Here is an 18265-nt window from a genome sequence, read left to right as displayed (position 1 = left end):
TTACTGAGAATCTCTTGAGTCAAGGGATTTCTCAACTCTGAGGAGTAACCTTGAGAGCTACTACTCAAAGCAAAGACTCTGGCAAACAGACCACTGCTCTGCAGGAGAGATCAATGAGCCCTGGCTGTTCACTATTTATGAAATAAGGTAATTGACTTCTAGTCATACTTGCATACCAGCTACAGAAGTTAATTTCTTCCAAACTTGGCCTGAGTTGGACCTTGACAAACAGTATGGTTGGGGGTGTGCAATGACTCAGCTCTACTCAGGACATCAAGAACATAAAAGTGAAGTGCAAGCCAGCTGAATGTTGCCTTGCCTAAGACCTGTGCAGCTGCAGTTGGAAGCTCTCCATTTAAGGACTGCACTGTTTACTTTGGTGTACCTGTAGACACATGAGTATCTACTACAAGGTCTGAAAACTTAGCTTTCCTGACAGAAAGCAGTTTGGCTTATGTGAAACTGAGGCACAGGCATATTAAAATTCTTTTTAGGCTTGCACATTAGGTTTGCATTGATAAATCAAAAGCCAGTTTTGTGCAGGTTGACATACCTGAAAGAAATCTGTGATCCTATGTCTTCTAGCAAGTGTGTTGGATGCACAACTGATCATGAGTTTATCATATTATTTATCTCAGGATTTTTATTTTATTTTGACTGCAAAAGTTACTCATCTCATCTCCTCCCAAGAACCTGAAAATTGCTTTACTTCCATATAGTATCACTGCAGGTATCAAGCAAAAGGAGCGTCCAATCTTCATTTGCAGAGCCCAACAAAAAGACGGCACCTCATCCCTCTGCAAAACCGAGCCTGAGCTCTACCTTGAGAATTGGGTGTGGAACAACTCCTAGGTGGTCAGTCATGTCCAAACCACCCTTGACCACTGCTTTTCCTAAAGGTGGAAAGCTCTGGAAAACTGTAGGTGCCACGCTCTTCCATTTCAAACAAAGGAGCTTGCAGGTCGACAGCAGCAGAGCCTCGCACGCTGGGACCTGCAGTCCCAGGCAGCGCGTCTGCGCTGAGAGCCGGCAGCTGCGGTCTGTCCCAGCCCATGTAAATTAAGTGAAATCTTAGCTTAAAAAGGCAATAATGTGGTTGTGGTAGACAGAAAGCAGTCTCTAGAAACACAGCTGGCATGGGAACAGACTGCATATTGCTTTTTAATTTCTGGGAGGCACCAATGTAACAAATTCATGACAGCCCCTCCCCTGTTCCCTAGCTCTGCTTGGAAATTTTTTGTAGGACATTATTTTGTTCTCTCCAGCAGGGTTTTTATGCTTGGCATGGTGCATATAAACACTTCCTAGAAATGCTGCTTTTCAACAATTTTCATCTGAAAGAGCAGAAGTTAAAAACCTAGTTTACATAATTCAAATTTGGTGTTCTCAGGATTGTTTCAGGTGTAAAAATCCCCGGTTTCTGAGTTTGCCATTGCTCTCTGGTATTCTGAATAGATTTTGCAACCAGTAAATGTAGTAGTAACTGAGGATGTTAATCAGTCACTCTGATATCTATCTAAAAGTGAGGCAAGTGAAATGTGAATAATTTGTGTTGCTGTTGAGACTAGTACAGTTTGGTGTCTCTGTTTGCATTCATCAGAGGCTGTTGGATGTGAATCAGAGGCTAGTTATTACAAACCAGGACTAATAACTAAAAACCCTCCTCTCTTTTTGATGCAGTTGAGCTCATTCTGGACCTCTCAGCCTTCTAGACCCATGCAACTGTAGTGAGGTAAGAGCAGCTTGACATGAACCTTCTGAAAATCATGCTGGAACAACATTCCTCAACAGGTGATGGTCCTGAGCAAGCTGGGTGTTGCAGCACCAGAGCCCTGTGTCCTGATGACTGTAAACCTGAGGGGAGTAACTGGCATGGTGTTGTAGAGGTTTTTGCTGTGAAACAGGATGTCTGTAATAATTTGCTCTGGATTGCTTTTGAATGACAAGTGAGTATTAGAATTTGAGGCTGAAGGAAAAACTGGAATAACTCAGTCTAACTACAATTTCCAAGTAATAAGATACATATATATATATATATAGATATATATATATATATATACACACATACATAAATATATACATATATACATATATATATATACACATATATATACATATACACACACACATATATATACATATATACATATATATACTTTTTTATATATATATATATATATATATATATATAACTGAAGGTCTCTAAATTTTTTATGTCTTTCCCACACACTAATGCTACTTTCAATCCCTGTTCAATCCCAGGTGAAGCCGAATTCATAGTTTGCTTTTAAAAACCTGATTGCCTTATTCATCCAGGAGTTTTGGAAAGATGTGCCATACTCCTGAAGATTTGTAGGGTGTCTTCCTTTCTAACCACATTATTAGTTCAGGATCTACAGCTTCCTGTGCATACTTACAGTGCCAAAGGGAAGTTAAATGTGAGAGAGAACCCAGAGCACGTTAAGGCACATCTTTTGTCTGCCTAAACCCATGCACTGAGGTCACATTGGTAACACTGTACCTTCAACCCCTTTAGGATGTGTCATTCCAGTGAAGCTCAATAGAATCACTTTGGCATAAAACTGATGGAATGATTAGTTGGCTGGAAATTACAGTCAGAATTATTTCTTTTTCTCATGTGCCATTTTACCCATTTAAACATTTCTTTCCCCGTATCAAAAATTTTTAGTGGGAAGAAAAATTATGAAGGACTTTGATTTGGAAGTATCCAAATATATTGCTTCAGTCTTGTTGTTCTAAATAGGATACTTTAATATTGTTGTATTAATAATATTTTCTTTTGAGCCAGCTAACCAGCTGTGATGCAAATTGTCTTATTCCCAGATTCTCCTGGGCAATTTATATCCACCATGACAGCACACCCAGAGGCAGTTTCAAGTTGAACTGAGCTGAAATAAAATATTCTTGTTCAGCTAAAAAATAAACTGAAATATTTGGTTTGGGTCAAGTCCATGTAGTGAAGAAAATACTTTGTTTTTATTTTCCCAAAGGAAACCTGAATGCTTTGGGCAAAAGTGATTTGATTTTTTTCTTGAATAGAAAGTTGATTTTGCAGAAACTTTATTTTCCACCAGAGGCTGAACTGTTGGGGAATGTCTGTAAGCTTTTGTGCTGAAGCAATAAAAGGCCTCTGATGCTTTAAGGAGGAACTCTGCCTTGTGTAAAGAAACCTCTCTAAAAATCTGTACTTTATTTTAGTGAAACCTGAAGGGAAAGGTTCCTCTCCATATCTTGCTCTCAACTGTAAATATTAACTACTTATATACCTGACAATGACCTTTCATACCACAAGAAGCATCTGCAGACATTTGATTTACTAAAACTTGTTTTGCTTTGAATATTTTCATTTCAGTTCTGCTAGCTGATAGGTTGGCTTGCTCTGAGACAGTATTATGTTGTACTTTGGTCACCTGAGTTACAATTTGGCCGGTTTTTCTGTAGATAAAATTTTACTGCATCCTGACACACATCACTGCAAACTCCATTATATAAAGCTCCATATTCTATGCATTAATACCTGAACCTCTTCCACTGTCTTTTTCCTCAGTTTAAACTTCCAAGCAGTAGTGAGCCTTTTCTACTTGATTTGTTTCCCCTTACTGCTTAAAGATGCACTTGCTGCCCACAATTAACACTGGTCATCATCCAAAGCCTGTCTCCTGTCAGTTGTGACCCAGTGAAATAGCATCTTTTTAATGGGGTGACCAAAACCAATACACCACGTTGCAAAGGTGGCTTTGTGGAAACTTTCCAAGACAGCATCATCTCTGGGGAACCTTACAGTTAAAAATTATTTTATCAGGTGATAGACACAGCAGAAGGTGAGTGCACTTCATCCTTTCTTTCTTTCTTTCCTTCCCCTCTTCAAAGAACTTCCATCACTCTGGAAAGGAAAGAGAAAACAAATGGAAGACAACAGCAATTTCATTTTTCTGTGCATGTTCCAGTCTTTGATTTGGCCATATTTCTCTCTCTGGGCTACTTTTTTACTCTTATTTCTCTAGTAGCATGTAAACAGAAATACAAGAGTAAAATGAATCCATGAGGACTTTCCTACATTTATGCTTGGACATTGATGGGTGGAGAAGCATTACAGAGAAAAAGGATCAATTGTGAATCCAAAGGTGTGGGTCATCTCTTCTGGATTTGCAGCATTGCATGGTGGCAGGGCTTAACTAAAATATATTTGTACTTTCTAGAGGCTCATGGGTTCACCAGTGTATGGCAGAGCTGTGAAATAGGTGAACGCCATGAGACTGATGATTAAAATATTTTTATTTTCCATACATTTAGCAGAATTAAACAGCTGCAGCCTTGAAGTTTTACATATATAAAAATATATACAGATAAATAAATGTAGCTGCTACTTGTTACAACTCTGTATTACATTTGACAGGTGACTGCTGTTATGTTTTTCCTGTTATTCCTAGGATAGCACATTTTTCCAAGTTATAGTGTGTAATTTATAACCATCAAAATGGAAAACATTATGCAGTGCATGAATTAGCATGCAAGTCTGTTATTGAATATGTGCTATATTTCTAGAAATATGCAATTATTCCTCAATGGAAAACTTAAAATTTTTGCTGTCAGGTTTTGTTTAGTTATATTTAACTAATTAGAAAAGCTTTAATGGATGGAAGCAAGAGTTCTGTTAAAGACATTCCCCAGTAGGTCTGATTTTGTGGGAAATAAACAAAATTGCTTTCTTGATTTATAATAGTGCAGCATTAAATCAAGGTTGTTTGGGCAATGTGGACTGGCAAGGAGGTGCAAACAAGTAACACAGACACACTGGCTGATGGAGCCCTTAAATGTCAGTCATGATATTGTGACTTTGGCTCGCCAGGAGTGTTGGTTGGCATTACCTGCTGGGATCCAGTTTGCCTGTTTGAGGTAGATGTGCACCTAAATTGTAGGTGCACGGAGGAACAGCTCCTTCCATGGAAAGGTGATTGCTGCCACTGCTGCTGTGGCAGTGAATTTAGGGCCAGTCTTTCAGTGAGCTGCTGAGCTGGATCCCACTCTCTGCTCATTTCATGTCAGGTGGCAATTCACATGTCCAGCTGTTGATTGTGCCTTCCCAGGAATGTCTGGTTCTTAAAACAGGGGAAGCCATGGCAGGCCCATGAAATGCAGTACAAGAATTATGTTACCTCCAGATATGTAAATTGTCTTTTACATCTAGACACTGTCTGAACTAGTTGACTCAAACAACTGCGCTGATATTTTGCTGCAACTTCCAGTATTTTAAATATCGTGTTTCTCACAGAATTATTTTACTATAATTTAAGGTGTTCTGAGGGAAACGTAGTGTCCTTTTCACTTAGTGATGGAACTACTTCCCACCTTCTTTTTTAGATACAGCATGTGAACAGGTATTCTCTTCAGAGCCTGCAGAATTCTGCTGTGAAGGTCCTAGAGAGAGCACAAAGCCCAACAGCTTGATTTGCAAAAGGAGCTGTTATTATTTATCTAGTTTAATAGACACTGCTTTATCTGTGTTCTGGTTCCTAAATATTACTGGAATCTAAATGTTTTTCTTTAGAACAATTAAGGCAATCAAAAGTATTTATTTAAAGCACTTAATCACTTAAAGAAACAAGTGGAATACTACTAAAATATAAAATAATTTTCCAGTGAAGTTTGACATTCCTGTAAACATTTTAGATGTAATTTTCTTCTGACTCATTTTTGAGTCCACTGAGGAACCAAATATCAAATTTACACTCAATTTCCACCTGGGAAGCAAGTACTGTGAATTGGGCTACAAGTGAAGAACTGATTGCTGTAAGTAATTTAATTTATACCATTCTAACATATGTCAGAACACCACTGTATTGTGGAGTGCAACAAAAGGCTGACATGTTAAGAGCCTTTTAAGAAAACCCACACTCACTGGGCATCTCCAGATTTTACACACCCATATTGTGCAAACATGAGTTACAGCTGAGTATTAGAGCCATGCAGGGCAGGCACAAGAATCCCTGAGGGCACCTCTAATCTGAATGTTAAATTAGCTTTATTGAAGAGTGTCTTCTAAATGAACTGAGCCTGATATCTTACTTGTACTGGAATATGCCATCTTAATGATGCTTCCTTGAGAGCTGCTGATGAGAGAAAGGAATGAGGGAGCAGTCATTACCATTAGGAGCATGAAAGTGCTGAACTGTGAGTTACCCCCTCTCTTCCAGCCACAAGTTTTTATGGTGTCTATTAATACATTGTAGGGCACTGCAGCTTTCTGTGGCACACACAGGGTGGCTGAGCTAATGCACACCAATAAATCCCAAATAGCTGCTGCTCTGCCCTGGTCGTCTGTGAGAAAGTCCTAAGAGATGTGCTGGCACAACCCAGAGCAAGGAAGATATGTGTGTCTGGGCACAGACTAGGACAAATGTGGATCAGAATACTTCCCAGAACATGCATATTCCTCATGAGGACAGCTGCTAGAACATTGTGTAGCCCTGGCAGCTATCCCTTGTGAGATACCACAAGGAAAGACTTCATCAATGTTGACAGTTCCATGGATGCAAGGGCAGGGAGGATGCATGAGCGCCCTTGGACTGGCCACAGGAACAGTGGGAGGCGGCCTGGAAAGCCCAGACAGCAATTCCTGGGACATGTGGGCAGTGACTAACTGTGACAGAGCTCTCACATGGTGAGAGAGTCATGGGCAAAAAAGGAAAGCATTTCAAAATGCATATGAAAGCAGGTGTTCAATCTGATAAGGTGAAGAGATACCCAGGAGCAAGGACTGCTGCATAATGGCAGGACCTGCAGAACAGAAAGTGAAGGGTGTATAGGAAGCTAGAGAAGCATTTGGTGTTTGAGGGTTAAGGAAAGAAAGGGGAGAGGAGGAAGATCTACCATGATCTGATGTGCAGATTCATGAGTCAGGTATCAGGCATGCAGAGTCAGATGAGTCTGACAAAAACTCCCATGTAAGCCCAGGAATGACCCTTTCCCACATCCATGGTTTGAAGTTTGTTACTTCAAGTGCAAAAACTTGCAAATAATGAAACTCAGAAAGAGTCTTCATGTTCCATGATTTTCTTTAAACTTTTAATCTTATACACCATCATACACTATCAAGTACTACTTTCAATGCCCATTTATTCTTCAGTATTTCTTAGACTGTTTTGTTTCCATGTGTTGTCAGGCATGCTGTAGAGCAAAAACTGCTCCAAGTAACTTAGACCCTTGTTTGTACTAAGAAAGGGAGAGCTTGCCAAAGGACCATAGTGTCACTGTTAAATCAGTGTAGATGGAAAATCTCCTGTTTTCACTCTAACATGTTTCCAGCGGGAAAACAGCTTATCTTTGCCAGGTCCAGAATATGATCCTTAGTGATCTTACTGCCATTTCCCAAGGCACTGTTCCAGTGTACTCTCCTGATTGAGACTGACTTTTAATACCTGGAACAATTGAAATCCCATGACAGTCTGAGAAAAAACAGTGAAGAACCTGCTTTTATAAAGGAAGGCTTGGAATGGACGTGTGTGCTTATAGACATGTGTGCACAGTAGAAACTGTATGGGTAAGAAGTCACAACTAGTTGCACTGGTTATAATTGAGGAGCAAATTGAGAGCAGGGATTTGTGCTCTCTGGGTTGAAGAGACCAGCTCTGGGTGCCACTGGAAGTCTCATCATGGACTGCTTGGCAGAGGTTGGAGCCTGTATGTTTATATGTGTCTGGTTTTATTTACAGGGAGTTTTGGGATTACACAATCCAAGGGAGAAAAGGCAGTGGGGAAAATGTATCTCCTTTCCTGGTTGCCTTATAGAGTTATTATGAACACAACTCACTTCTTAGCAACATACTGTTTACTAAAGTCAGAAGTTGTGTGAAGGGCATTTTGGGAGTGAAAATGACAGAAGTGCCTAAAGCGTGTTGACTTTGAAGAGACAGTTTTGCTGTAAGGAGGACACTTCTGCCATTTTTGCTTTATACCTTGTGCCCAAGAAGCCCACCATGAGGGGAACAGAAATCAAAATGTTCTGTGGTGTTGGAAAATTTCAAGGCAATGAGACATACCTGGCACTTGGTAGGTAGAATCAGTACATCACAAGACAGCTGAATCGCTTCCTTGATATTCTTCTTAATTTAATGCATGGCATTAAAATCCAAGATTCAAGCCAAAAATTTGCCTCTGAAAATAAATCAGGCATCCACCCAAATGCTTGACAGGAGACGAGCTTTGTATTGTGGCCCTGTATAATGGCTGAAATCCTCAGGCCCTGCCAGCCTGTCAGAGTCCGAATCCTGAGTCAAGAGCTGCTCAGGGAATACCTTTTTCCTGTAAAAATGTGCCTAAATATCAGGCTGCTGAAATGGTGCATCTGGCTTGACTTATCCTGTGTTGGTGATATGTGAGCAAAGAAAATGGCTTGATCCAAGACAAATAAAGGAAGACTCTGTTAGAGCAAGAACTTCTTTTTCCTCCTAGTGAATCCACTGATCATTCATTAATGTTCCCACTAATGTGAAGTTAATGGAGAACTGAGATCCCAAAAATGTAATCTGGAAAATGTGGGGCTGATGTTCCTGTGTCAAAATGCATTAACTATCTCAGTAAATCTGAAAAGATGTGACTCAGATCCGATTTTATGGACTGCACTCTTCAAAGTGCTTCCTGGCATGGGGGTAACATTACTTACTGGGACTTGTAGGTGGTTCTCCAAAATAAGAAAGTCAGTGCTACCCACCATGCTGTCCAGACCGGAAATTTCCAGAGCTCCAGAAAAACACAAACATGAAGCTGAAGAATGGTGAACATCCTGCCTGCAGCTGTCTAGGAGAAGACTCCTAATTTTCCCATCCTCCTGCTGCTCTTTAGATGTTTAGGTATGTTGTTCCAAGTTCCCATAACGTCCTTGTGTGCTGGCAAGGGAGACCTGTAAGCTCTGTGCTGTCCAAACTAAATACCAAATTAGCACCTGAAGTCTGCTTTCTGAATGTCCTCCCACCCAGTTTCTGGGGTGAGCTATTGATCTGGGTTCACAAATGCTGTGTAGCTACTGACTTTTACAGAAAAAGCACTCAGTGCTTGCACACTGTGTCTCTGGCTCACACATGCCCCCTGATAAAGAACAGGAATGAACCATTAGAGTCACAATCTGAAAATTGGAAACACGCCGGTGTGTGTCATCAGCTGGAGAAAAATCCCATCATTACACTGCTGCTGTAGCATCCTCCTTATTTGTGCCTCCAACTCAAATGCATTAAATTTAATTACACAGTACTACAACTCCAAGACAGATTTAATATATTTGGATAAGAAAAGCTTCAAAAAAACCCCACTCCTTCATTAATAATTGGAGTGGCGCTTGAGCTGGCAACAGAGGAAAGTGAAGTGAGACCAGGCTGTGGGACATGGAGAAGAGGGTCAGCCACAAAACCATAGAATGGTTTAGGTTGAAAGTGGCCTTAAGGATTGTGTACTGACAACCATGGGCAGGTGCACCTTCCATTAAACCAGGTTGTTCAAAGCCTCATCCATCCTGACCTTGAACACCACCTGGATGGGGCATCCACAATTTCCCTGGGCAACTTCTTCCAGTGCCACTTCACACTCACAGGAAAGAATTTCTTCCTAATATCTAATCTAATCTAATCTCTTTCAGTTTCAAGCCTTTTCCTTTTGTCCTATCACAACATATCCTTATAAAATGTCCTCCTGTAGCCCCCTTTAGGTGCTGGAAGGTGCTATAACGTCTCATCTTTAACTCTGTCTTGGGAGTACAATGGGAAACAGTTTTAATAAATGCATACAAATAGTGAATTTGTCATCATTTAATCCAGAACATGAACAAAACAGATGCAAAAACCCCATTAGGTCAGCTACTGTGTGCCCTGGCTGTATAGAACTGAGCCAAGAATGTGATTCTGTTGGATTAGTTCTCCACACTCCAAGCAGTGGGATGCCTGCTTCCTAAAATATCTTTCTTTGTAAAGAGGTTTTGGTTTTTTCCCCTTGACAATGGGCAGTTTAAATTCACCTTATGATTTCATCCACTGTTACTAATTGCATCCTTTCTCCTGGAGGAGGTAACTCCCCTTGGTGTGCAGACCCTTCAAATATTGATAGGAAAATCGCTGTCCCTTTTCTTTTGCAGATGTGTTTAAGCCCAGTTGTATTCATAGTTAGCCTTTCACATCTTCCCTCCTGCAGCCCCCACATCCTTCTTGCTGCTCTGCTTTTATGATTTTTCACTAAGCATGCATCTTAGCATTTCAGCTTTGGTGGTAATACAGCAGCCAGGACAGGTTTGCCAAACCCTTGCATACAGAATGGAAGACAATTAATACTATTGCTCTTCCATTTTACAATAGGAGATAGACAATTTGATTTTGCTTGGACTCTCTTCCCACCACCTTCAGAGCTGAAAAAGATTGTTGCCTCCAGTGTAAATTCAGACGTATTCAGTCCTATCAAATGTGTTTGGGTTTTTCCCTTAAAAAACAAGGACGGGAAAAAAAGAGGAAGTGAATGAGAAGCTTTTGCCCTTCTTTTTTATGAGCTATTTAATTTCATCATTAACTCTATCTGTGTTAAAAAGATTTGGGAAAAGTAAGGCATGAGAGGAGGTTGTGACAGATGAAGGGGATAAAGCAAGAGAAATGCATTGGAGGACAGGGGATCAGTGGGAAATAGTACTTTTGAGGATGGTGCTGAAGAAGGTGTAGCAATGATTACACGAGAAGCCTGAACTAGGGAGGCCAAGTAGGCAGTTGGTAGCAGGAGGTGATACATCAGTGGCAGCTAAGGGACAGTGGGGGGAAAAAGTGGACCTGTACCACTGTCAACTGACTTGATCACCTGCTGGGTCTGAAGGGTGAGAAAAGCAATCCTTGTGGTAGAGCAGAGAACATGGGAAAGCTGGATTTGTAACTGGAAAGACAGTTAATGATATGTCAAATACTTCTGTACTGAGACAATGGCTTGCTATTGGATGATGTGGCACGTTAAGATGGAGCAGAGTGAACATTAAGGGGGAAAAGTCTTCCACCAGCATGTGCTTGACATAACTTGACACAACACTGTTACACTCTCACTCCCTAGGAGGTAATAGGAGAGAAGCATCAAGAAACCTACTGAGGTTTGCAAACAACCCACCAGGAACAGACTAGAGTGCAAAAATAATGATTGTTTTGTTTTGCTCTGTTTCTGAGCCGTTTTTACACATTTCTTAAGCTGCTCTATTACTCATAGGATTTAGCCATGTTTCTGGTTTTTTTTTTTTTTCTTTAAATGTGCAGTCCAGACTTTCCTGCTGGAAACAGAGTCCAGCAAACAAGTATTTAAGGGTTAAGCAAACTTGACCCTTCCTATTTTAATTCTTTGGCGCTGCCACACCCATAAGCATCCAGGACAAAAAGTGAATATCATTTCCCAAAGCACAGTGGTAGGGTTTCCCAAACTCATTTGAGGTCGGAAGTCTCTTGATTATTTTGATAGCCTGCACTCATTAGTCACAGTGGTGTCGTCATGCCCTGTTCCAGCTGCGTGTGCTTGGGCAGGGTTTTGGACACTGCAAACAATCCTGTTTTGCACAGGATCCAGCTGAAGGTTCCATGGTATATGGACAGGCATTTGCATAAGTGTTAACTGCATGACTGCTTGAGCACAGGAGCAAGGGCAGCTCCTTCTTGTGAAGCAATTCAAGCTGCTGAAGCAGCAACCATCCCCCTTTCTGCTCTGGGCAGGAAAATATTAGTAGGTGCTTACCTTGTCCTACACATTAAAATAAATGAGCAAAACAAAGTAGGACTGCCCCCAAGGGTAATTCTGACAGCTTGTTTATGTCCCAGAACCTCAAGAAATGTTGAATTGTTCTTGACTCCTGGAAAAAATAAAAAAGAAGAACCTGTGCTTGGGCAGACTTACAGGGCAGATTGTGCCCATGTGGTGCCTGGCCTGTGGAATGTTATCTATATTTGTTACACCTGCTGATTTCAGCCCTATCAGTATGTTTTATGGGTTACTGAATGTGTTTTCATTGCAGAAGTCTGTACATTTGGCTACCCTAGCTTTGACTCCTTTGTTCACTCGCTGTGCTGCTTTTCTGAGTGCATGTACTCCCTGCCTCAGAAGTGCCTTGAGAAATTGCTTTCAAAAACTGATCTGAAATTGCAAGGAGTCCCATGTCTCTGCTTCTCAGATTTATTTACAAAATATTGTGCTGGATCTGGTGCTATATTTTACCCACACTGGAACAGCTTAATAGTTTAAGCTTTGTCCTAAATAAAATTTTTTAAATCCTCTTTTAGTTTGAAAAGCAAGTCTCTTTACTCACTTAAGATGAATAAATCTTCTGTCTGCAGCAGCAACAGAGCTCTCATAATAAAACAGAATGCTTGCTTAAAGGGAAGGTTATCACTTTAGGTAGTCTGCTAAAGGATTTAGAATTCCCAGTCTCTTTGCTCGAGCTAGTCTGGTCTGAAGGATGGCACAGAGCACGCAGAAGCCAGGCTAGGAAAAGGGAATGTCTCCAGCTGCTTTGGCTATAGTGCTGTTGGAAGGAGAGAAACCACCTCATCCTGTCCTCACAGTGTTATTGGCCAAGCAGTGACCCACCCTGGAAGCCACGTGGGGATGGCAGTGCTGCTGTTGAAGAAACATGGAGGACAAGAGGCATTGAGAAACAGCAGTGATAAAGCATTAAACAAACCCTGAGAGAGGACAGGCTGAGTGGATGCAATCTGAGGAAGACTTACTGTGAGTGGAGAGGTGCTGACTAGTTTATCATTCCTGAACATTTGATGCAAATGTACAGTGAGAGTTGTTGGTTTTTTTTTCCTTAAGCAAATCCAGAATAGAGTAGTTGGGAATGAAAGTTCTAGATAGAACTTTAAATTTCATCTGTGTAAGACACTAGTCCCCCAAAGTGGTCTCTTAGTGAAAATGGAAACAGGTTGGAATTATACAAGGATTTGAGGGCTGGTAGAGGATTTTCACCCAAGTTGTGTTGGAGTGTCCTGTTTGGTTTTCATTCCTACCTGATGAAGCTCTGTGCATCAAAGATGGGGTCTGCTTGTGCAGACATACACAATTTAGTATTATTGTACAATGGCTGCAGAACACAACAGGTCTCAAACAAACCCCAACAAGTGTAGGGGCTCAACTCAGCAGGAAAGATTCAATTTATGGGATCATTAGCACAGATATACAAGAAGGGACAATAGAAACATGATGTATTTGTAGAACTCTCTGCAGAATAAATAAAAATAACAAAGTCTAAGCAAGGAAAAGGGTAGACTAAAAAGAGGTTGAAGCAAAGAGACAATTTTCTTTCATCATCTTGCCTCCTTCCCTTTCTGGAGAAATCTACCTCAGGGAACTTTGTGAATGAGGATTTTAGAAAACAGGCAGATGACAGTAAGTATTTTGCATTAAGTTAGATTCAGTGTCTGGAGAGGTTTTTTTCTAATTTCTCATCTGGTGGTCTAGAAGGTGACAACGAAACCAACAAAACTTGCTGCTGTATTTTCTACTTGTACAGTAACAGGGAATTTTGTTAAGAGCAATATTGGTATGAGGAAGCACAGAGAATACCATTTCCTGACATTTCTTTTTCTATCAAAATCAGACGAAAAACTGAATTCAAAATAAAGGTGCTAATTATGGTATTAAGGTAGGATGTGTAGAAACTGCAGCACGGTCAGTGTAACACCATACTGCTTTGGTAATGTACATGTTGTAGTTTGAAAAATTCCACATCCTTATTTTCAGATTAAATTCTTCACAGTCAATAGCATTTCCAGCTAAAACATCATTCTCTGGTTTAGAAGATTAAACCCCCCTTCCTGTCATGGCAACAGCTCTGGTTGGAATCCTAACTCTGCTGTTGCCAAATGATTTTGTGATGTGGCACGTTCATATCAAGCTAAATTAGCAGCAGGAGTCCTGCACTGAAGTCACAGTACATATCATCATCTCAGAGTGGGAAATTGTTTGATTAAAGCAATTTCCTGTCTAACCACAGTGGGCAGCTCATAAGCTGTTCAGGCCTTTTGCAAGTGGGAAATGTGCAAAGGAATTTAGAAGAAGGAATACACTCCTGCCCATGCTCACGTGGCCAGTGGTGCATGCAGCCCTGATCTGAATGGGAAGGAGATGTATAAGACTCAGTACATTAATCACTGCAGGTTCAGAGGCTGGCATTAACAGAGTAAGGACACAGAGAGGTGTAGTGCTACAGACTTCGCAGTATCTTGGAAAATTCGCTGCCTGACTGTGGCTTGTTGGACTTCAGCAGAGCTAACCTGCAATACACAAGATCATATATTAACCTCTAAATGATCATCAGTTGCATAATTAGTCATTGGCATAAGATATCTACTGGAACTGTTTGGAAAAGAAATGTTCTTTAAAAATATTGACATTTCATTGGGGGAAAAAAGGAATATATAGTTGATTAAAATAAAGAAGGTTTTGGTTTTTTTTTCCCCTCAGGATCTGAAAGCATTTGAAAGAGAGCAAACCTTTGTGCAAAAAAGTTTTGTTTAATAAACCCCCTGATTTTCCCATTACTACAAACATTAGTTGAGTCCCAGGGTTTGGGAGTGGATGATCTTATCAGATTTCCCTAGGAACAGAACTACAAGCTCCCTTCCCTCACAGGGGCTTTGCTTAGGAAAGGCAATTAGAAGTTCTCACCTGAAGACCTCAGATGAAGCTGTGCACCCGTATTTCTACCCCCAGAGAAGACAGCATTTACCTCCACGAGTGTGCTTGTGTGCCTGTATCTTAAAGCAGCCTTTACCTCTTCTTCCCACCTCTGAAGCCATGTCATTAGTGCACATTGACATCTAGGCTGCTCTTTGTTTTAGGGGGAATGCTGTGTAACTATAATTCACGGAGACTCAGAACCTCACAATATGTATTAAAAACTTTTTTGTGACCTTTTAAATATTATGCCAAGAGCTGCTAAGCAATTAAGGCAATAAATCTGTGTAAACTGAACGTATAATTCCTCTTAGGAATATAAATGTGAGAAAATTAAATGTCAACATCTACCTTGGTGTTTACAAGTGCAGCCACAGAATGTGAATTCATGAATTCCAGTTTTGTCTTATATTGCTGTTAGAGGAACTTTATGTTATTGTGGGGTTGGGTTTTTTATGTTTTTTAAGAAGTTCAGCAACATAGTCTCTATGGTGGCACTGAATGTCCCCCTTGTGAGGGACTTTCCCTGGCACAGGTCACAGCTGATCCTGTGCAAAAACACCTTGCATGGTTTTAAGAGGAGCAGAGTTGCAGCTCTGGCAGTGGGTAGGCAGGGTGACATTATTTCACCCCTTTGCATTCTGTTTCTTTTTACAGTATTTCTTGCCTTATCAGACTTAGAAGCTTCTGGAGGAAAGAACTGTTTCCTATTCTCTTTTCACACCATCTCTGGGGCCATCAGGGACCATGTGCTCAGTCCCCGACTCAGATAAGGCTTTTACCTGGTACAAAAACACAAACACACTGCCCATTCCTGTCTGTGCACTGGGAAGGAAAAGGGAGTGAAAGCAGGAGCATTTTTTTATATTGCAGCACCAGCCAGAAGCTCCTAATATTTGGAAATGAGACTATAATAGATCTGTGTTTCCCAGTGACTCAAGAATTCACTTTTTTCAGAAAGAGATAAAGACAAATACTTCCCTTGGCAGGGAATCCTTCCCTTCTTGTTGATAGAGTGCATTTCTTGCATGTCTTGCATCTCAAGATTTAGGTTAGAAAGTTGTCATTGAGAGTTTTTTATTTGCTTCCGTCCTGGTTTTGTAATACATCCTCAACTACCTAGTCCTGCCAGAATACAGGAGGAACCTACTTTTATTTTAGTGTAGACTAGTCTGGTTGTCCTTCGCTGTTTTACTGAATTTACTTTACTTAATACAGCAAAGGCAACTGACAACACTTCTGCAGACATCACTCTGGTGTCATCTATCAGCCTCAGCTCAGGTGGATCAATCACTACAGCTGCATGATGATGTTGACAAGAATATTTCATCACCAAAATGTGAATATTTTCCCCTTTAATTGACTTCTTTTTTTCTTGACAGTTAAAGATATAGCCTGAAGTTTAATTTGGTGTCAGTCTAATTCATATTGCCATCATTTAAAAATGCATCCACAAGGAGAGAGTTTGATTTTAACATTCAATTTTCTTGATTTTTTTATATTAGTAAGATAATAGAAATGCAGTGGATGCCACTGTCTCACACTGACATCCTCAGAGAGAAATAACCTTGCTTCTGGTGCTAACTGAAATATAAGAATAGCATCTGTGAAGTCAAGCCAATAACCCCCTTTTCTGAGTTTCAGAAAAGTTGATTCACCCAAATCCAATTAAAAGAATAACTCTGTGAATTAATTAAATTGCCCTTCCACTAAAGTTGAGGCTTAAATAATTTGCTGCACTTGACAGAAAAGCAAAATAACTTTTATTGAATAAAGGGTGACCTGAAACAGAGTTTCTGCCTTTGAGGTAAGCTGGGAATTGAGTGCTCAGCTCAGAATAAATGATAAGCTTGTCTATTTCCATGTAGTTCCTTGATGGGTTCATCTATGCATGCAAGGACTTGCATGATCACCTTGGCCATCACCTGCAGGGATTAATTGCTTCTGAGCAGGTGTATGGTGAGAATCCAAGAGGAGACAGAGTATTTCCAGCAGACATTCTCTTGGCTACATGTCAAATTCCCCAAGTCCATCTGTGCAATGTGTCCCCCTCCTGACCAGGACCAGGAGAGAAAATTGTGTGGAAAATCTCATAGATCAGGATAAAGACAGGGAAGTAGCTTAGTGATTACTGTGATGGGTAAAACAAACACAGCTTGGGGAAAATAAATACAATTTTTTCCAGAGAGAAATGAAATAGACTGATAAGAAACAAAGACAATTTTTTTACAGAAAACTAGAAAACATTTTACAAGCAGACTTTTTTAACCTCTGTCAAGAGGTGATAATAAATATGGGCATTCCTCTGCAACAATATGTTGTTCCCTATGCAAAGAACTATCCTATATTTACCTGCACTCAACATAATTTGGAGCCTCAAGTGTCCGTGAAAACAAAAATAATTCTTACCTACTTTATGCTGATTCACACTTTGCATAATGCTGAGCAATTGCAATGCCCCTTAAAGTTAAGAGCACATTTACTGTGCAGAACATAATCCTTCCATAGTTTTTGCTACATTAACTTTTAGAAGTTATTTACACAGCATCTGGGCTGTTATGGATACTCTTTGAATCACACACAGAGTCAGAGCAAAGGTAATAACCAAGATACTGATGTTTTATTGGTGAAGGCAAAGGGTATAAGGGAGGTTGAGTTGACATGGCTTGGAGTTTTTAAATTTTATTTTATATTTTTATAAAGGGAACACTTTCTTGTTGGATACATTTTACAAAATAACTTGTGTAGGTATGTAGAATATGACTGAGAAAAGTATCTGAGAGCAGACAGTTTTGGTAAATCACAGGGGAAACACAGTGGGAAATCACAGTGAAAACAAAAGACAGTTGTTTGTCTAATTACTGAGTACATTTTGCCTATAGAAAACAGGTAACTGAAGTCTAACAAATAGGCTGGACTAGAATTTAATCAATGAGTAAGTCAAGTCTCTTCAAACACTGAGCTTGATGAAGTTTTGAAAACTTAATTTGACATTTCCTACTTGCATACCAAATTAGTACCCTACTTCTTATTATATCCTGTGTACAGCACAGGTTTGTGCATAAATATAAAGAACATTTCTCAGTGCCAAACTTTGGAACTGGGGGACTTTGTACCTTTTCTTTGTAAAGGATTTCTTCCTTTGCCTATGGAACTAAAGAAGTCTTCTGTCCTAAGAGATCATAAAATAATAAGACCCCAATCTTGCATTCTGTGAGCTACCTAAGTTAGGACTTCATGCACACAAAAGGAAACTCCCCCAGGTACAGTATGCAGGCACTGATCAATACCAGGACACTTAGGAAGATGCTATGAAATCTCTATTTCTGTGATTGAAATTTTTACTTTAGAGCTCAACTGAAAGATACCTGTATCTGCTTCTGTAGATCAGTTGATCAATTTTGACTCATAAAGAAATTAATTCTCTCACTGAATGGTCAGATCACAGGTCCAGGTGACATTCAGAGCTGTGCTTCCAAGCAGAGGCAGCTTGGAAGAGCTGGCAGGTAATTGCAGTCATTTCTCTGAGCACCTCAGACTTGCCTGATGCTGCTTCACTCCCAAAAAAATG

The 18265-nt window shown here is 40.2% G+C and overlaps 1 long non-coding RNA gene across 2 annotated transcripts in view; it reads left to right on the top strand.

The window, feature by feature from the left end:
* LOC127059163 (uncharacterized) overlaps positions 1 to 18265 on the top strand; it is a 124278-nt gene that overhangs the window by 2021 nt on the left and 103992 nt on the right. For both annotated transcript variants that reach the window (XR_007776649.1, XR_007776650.1), the window contains exon 2: positions 1681 to 1732. This is a non-coding gene — a long non-coding RNA (uncharacterized LOC127059163). The remainder of the gene's footprint in view (positions 1 to 1680; positions 1733 to 18265) is intronic.

This window comes from Serinus canaria, chromosome 1 (assembly GCF_022539315.1).
Source record: "Serinus canaria isolate serCan28SL12 chromosome 1, serCan2020, whole genome shotgun sequence".
NCBI classification, from domain to species: Eukaryota; Metazoa; Chordata; class Aves; order Passeriformes; family Fringillidae; genus Serinus; species Serinus canaria.
The sequence above is the reverse complement of the archived record's forward strand: the minus strand, read 5'-3'. Positions and strand labels throughout refer to the sequence as shown.